The sequence below is a fragment of the Hordeum vulgare genome, chromosome 7H (genome assembly GCF_904849725.1).
Source record: "Hordeum vulgare subsp. vulgare chromosome 7H, MorexV3_pseudomolecules_assembly, whole genome shotgun sequence".
Taxonomy (NCBI): Eukaryota; Viridiplantae; Streptophyta; class Magnoliopsida; order Poales; family Poaceae; genus Hordeum; species Hordeum vulgare.
Window position 1 is genome coordinate 124,195,857 of NC_058524.1, and position 5,096 is coordinate 124,200,952.

The 5,096-nt window shown below is 39.3% G+C and overlaps 1 long non-coding RNA gene across 1 annotated transcript; it reads right to left on the reverse strand.

Annotated features, from left to right (window-relative positions):
• Window positions 1–2,307: 2,307 nt before the first annotated feature.
• On the reverse strand, window positions 2,308–4,134 carry LOC123413211. Its single transcript, XR_006613692.1, has 3 exons — window positions 4,049–4,134; window positions 3,491–3,593; window positions 2,308–2,651 (listed from the first exon to the last, which is right to left on the reverse strand). It is a non-coding gene; the product is annotated as an uncharacterized LOC123413211 (long non-coding RNA).
• Between the last annotated feature and the right edge of the window lie 962 nt (window positions 4,135–5,096).

Sequence of the window (5,096 nt, forward strand, 5' to 3'; positions counted from 1 at the left end):
AGAGCATCTCTACCGATCCCTTAAAAACCTTTAACTTCTTCTTTTAAGGAGGTAACCACACCTAATCAATTGCTCAAATCATTGGCGGAGTCAAATTATAAGAGCTGCCCTTTAAAAGCAGTCCAACTCTATGAAATATATTCGATCGGCGCCTTCTAGAGTAAAATTTCGTCCACCTCCCTCTCATGCCCGAGTCGTCGCCACTTATCATCATCCATTCTCGCCGCCTTTGATTCTGGCCGGCATGGAACCACAAGACCCCACCGCTACCTAGCCGACCACCGCATAAGTGGCACGAGGAAAAGGTTGGGGACAAAAAACTTACTTTCGGTCGCCGCACGGTCAACCAAGGCCAACAACAAGGGCATTGGCAAGGCCACAAAGTCCTCAATAACGGTAGGTTGCCCTCCCCCTGCTCCAGTCGGCGGCAAGACAACGAGGTAACCAACAATGGCTATGAAGGCGCTCGTCGATGAGGAGGCTCAGACTAAGAACAAGGCGAATCGGGCTTCTGATCCTCATCTGGCGGCTCGTACCATGTCTTTGGCCACCCCGTCCGGTGTGTCTGCCCACCGCGGTAATCATCAAAGACCGCGGCCACCAAGTGGTCGATGAAATATCGGAGTGGTGTAAAATTTTGTGCCTTTTCTTTTCGGCTGATACATTGGTGATTTCTTGCAACCGTAGGGTGATGAGCTAGTTGTTGTTGTTGTTGATTGTAGCTAGTGTGGAGGAGTTGAATGCGATTGAGTTCTTGTCTTAGTTGGAGGAGTCACACATGCTTGCCCATGATGATGTACACTACGAAGAGTCGATGTTTGCTCAACAAGAAGTGACGGAGTAGGAGGATGATCTCTAAGTAGAGGAGGAGGCCGAGGAGGTCAATTATTCCATGGACACACACACACACACACACACATAGAAGCATGAAGAGTTCATGGACACACAACTGTACCCAAGAAGTTGCTTTGTGCCATCCTTGGATGAACGTATCGCTTGATGCGTCGATGGCCCAAATCAATCATAGGACAAGTTTTGGGGGAGGATGGAACAATACTATAGCAACATCGTCGGCATCCCATCAATCCACACACGAAACTCTCTAAGTCACCGTTGGGGCACCATCCTAGAACAAATGGATTTTTGGTCCCGTTGTATTGGTAAAGTCAACCATTCATCACCGAGTGGGGTGCAAATCATGACGTATGGGCCTATAATCCAAGAGCTATACAAGCAACACAACAAGAAGCACGGTGGCAACGGCTTCACATTGCATGGTTGCCACAAAGAACTTGCAACAATGAGAAGTGGATTAGGAGGAACTTTCAGGCCACACTTACGAGGTCAAGGATTAACATATCCTTGAAGCCGATGTCGAGGAGGATAAAATTGTAACAAGAGTCTGGATGGCAACAAGATTGCAAAAAGAGAGGAAGAAGAGAGGAGGTTTCAATGCTTAAAAGGAAGAGATTTTAGCTATTAATGAGACCAAGAAAAACATTGGCGGCTGAACACAAAGAAGAAAAGGCGGCAAGGTGGAATGAGCTCAGTTCCTTGGAGGACGATAAATGGACTTCTAAATTGGTGATCGAAGAGAGGAAGGTGAAGGCGGATGAGTGTCATCTTTCCCTCGAGGAGGAGAGGCTTGTGAGAGAGAAGAAGACCAAAGAATGTGCTACCGTGTTCATGAACCCAACCATGATGGATGCCAAGAAAAAATGATATTGGGAGTCCACTCGTGTAGAGATCATGAACCAGATGGAGGATGTTGGTTGTGGTTCTGGGGATGGTGCTGGTCAAGGAGGTGATGGTGGTGGTGGGCGTGGGGATTGTGGTGGACAAGGAGGTGATGGTGGTGGCCTTGGAGGTGGCGATGATTTCTTTGTTGGCAATAGTGCTTGAGTTCATGTAGTGTGCATTTGGTAGGGCTCGATCCACGACAAGACATGCTATGTTCTGGTGTAAACTTGATTGATGTGGTGCCTTTTCCATGAACTCTATGCATGTATTAATTTGAATTTCACAATTAGATGAACTATATGCATGGTTATGGTTGATTTGTTGTATATTTGATTTTGAATCATTCGAATGATTGATGAAATAGTGTGCAACATTTTGAAATGTATGTGATAAGGTCTAATGAATCAAGAGAACAATTATGAGTACTTAAATATAAAGATCGGCTAGGAATGGTCACCCTTTATAACTTATTAAACTATGAACAGTTAAAGATAAGCACATGGATATTTCCTAAAAAAACCATAAGTGGAAAAAAAGGCAAAAACAAGTCACGGAACAACTCGGTCCGATCCAACTGCAGGAGCACTTCACGCATAGCTAGATTTTTTTTAGACAAACACCCATTACTAGATTCTTTTTAGTAAACACGCATTACTAGATGGGTTAAGTATTGTGGAGATTGGTATCACGGGAGTAAATTACACGGAGGTACCAGAACTGGATCATTGAAAGCAGATTGGCACCAACATTGATAATTTTTCCGAATCAGTACCATATCTGAGGCGATACGAAAAGGACTAAAACCGGGGTTTATACGTATTGACAGTGTATTGACTGGCTTTCTGTGTATTGACTGGCTTTCTGACCGTATGAGCCCGCCTGTCAGGTATCAGTTAAACATTTCTCTAAACCTGCACGAATAAATTTTATATTTCATGAACATTCTTCTAAAATATCACGGAACATATTTTTAAAAACATGGAGAATTTTAATTACAATATTCATCGAGTATTAAGAAATGTTCATCACATGTTTAGAAAAGTTTGGTAGATATTAAATAAAAGGTTTATCGTGCATCAAAGAATGTCCGCCGCGTATTTAACATGTATAACAAACATTGTTCATTGTTTGTGTGAACAAATGCTCATAGGATAATAAAAATTAAGTATCATGTGTTGAAAGCTAGCATCATTTATTTGAGGAGTTTTATTTGTTTGAAAACTATTATATAGTTTTCATTAAAAAAATTAGAAGTAGTTTGCTAATCTTTAATAAATTTATGTTTATTTCTGAAAAATACGATCATTTTTTGAAAATCACCATAAGAAATACAACGTCTGAACTTTTCTTTAAAACGTAAATATATTTTATACTCGAACAATTTTTTTAAAAAATATTGAAAACAGGAACATTTATTAAATTTCGAACAATTTTTTACAAACATGAAAAAGTTTTTAACAGATGAACAATTTTTTGAGTGTGCGATGAAATTTTAAAACGGTAACTTTCAAATTAGTTAATAATTTTGGAAAAAAACAGAATTGTGGGTCTGTGAACAAATTTTTGAACTCTGAAAAAAATTATTAATATGCGAACATTTTCTTAATTTATGAACAAATATTAGAAAAATGAACTTTATTGAACTTACGTACATTTTATAAAAAGGAAAACCTCTTTTAGAAAATGAAGAACATTTTCATTAACTCCGGAGAAAATTATTTATGAACAATTTTTGAAAATAAAGACCCACCGAGGCGCGCCGAGTCGCGCGTTGAACCTGGCCCTAATCAGCTCGCCCAGCTTTCCATACCAGTATAAAAAGTAACCCACTGGTACTTAGGGCCTGTTTGGGACTGGTTCAATTCATCAAAATCAGCTTCTCTTCATCAAATTCACTTTGAAGCAGTTTCATACAGAATCTATAGCACTATCAAAAGAATGTTTGACTTCTATCTAGCTTCAGCTTCAAGAATAGAAAAATTGATGGAAAGAATCTATTTGATTGGTTGAGGGGAAAGAAATGAAGGGGTATCCACTTACTGGTGGCACATTTGGCATTTAACTGATATGCTATTACAATAATATGATGATTTAAAAGCACATTTGGCATTTAACTCATATGCTATTTACTCACTGACAGGGGACATCCATGGCCATTATTCTGATATTCTTCGATTATTCGAGTATGGTGGGTTCCCACCGGAGGCGAACTACTGGTTTCTGGGTGACTATGTTGATCGTGGCAAACAGAGTATTGAAACAATATGTCTTCTCCTTGCTTACAAACATAAACCACAAAAGGAATTACCTGCTGCAAATCGAAGCTGCTATGGCCAGATCTCCTGCAGTCTCCGACAGCACGAACCCACTGACCTTGGTGGTGATAAACAACCTGCATCCGAACAGAAAATAATACCAGAATAAGAATCTGGAACAAAAATGGAAAAACAGTTAAGACAATAAGCTGACAACACTTCAGAGACGGAAACAGCAGCAAGTAAGATGTGGTTCGCATCAACATATCACGTAAATACAGCTATACGTACCGCAGTTATTTAACAGCAATACTATTATACTTATCAATGTGTGAATAATTCAGACATTTTTTCTCATATATTTAAAAAAAAACTTTAGAGTATATTTTCAACCGCAAGCTATGTCCAGAAAATAGGTTACCAAGTGCAGCACCCTTTTTCAGTTGGCCAGCATGTCATTGTTCATCACCCGAGTACCAGAGAACTTGCTGATGGTAAAGTGGTAATCATGGACGGGATTGTAACAAGGTCCAGTTTGACAGCCCTGATCTAGGTGTTGATATATTTAAGGTATATATTTGTTATTTTTATTTTCTTCAACAATCAACAGTATACTTGTTACATTTTGTAGGCAATTAGACATATAGAAATTAAGCATGCCATCTATCTATGTGGCAGAAGAGGTCAACTATTAGTCTTTCACTGTAAAAAGGAAGAATAAGCTTTCATAGTCGTAAGCATTATTACCCTTGCAATCAGGGTTTTATCTTGAGTTTTCCTGTGAAATGTGGGCTGAAGGTTTTGGTCATTGACATACAAGGACTATGATAAACAGTTTCCGGTGAAAAGTACTAATTTGGCGACAGCCTTCAGTACATGTGGTTTTAACACATACCAATTACTGTTTTTGTTATTTGGCATGCAACCATTTGTGCAGTTTTGTTGATGTAGTCATTCAAGTATCTGAAGGTGAAATGCATATGAATATAAAGAGAAGTCATGATAGGTGGACATTACTCAAAAAATAAAATGAAAAGGCGATAAAACCTCAGTTAGGTTCAGTTAGGTTCAGAAGGGCCTCAGAAGGGCCTCTAGTTAGGT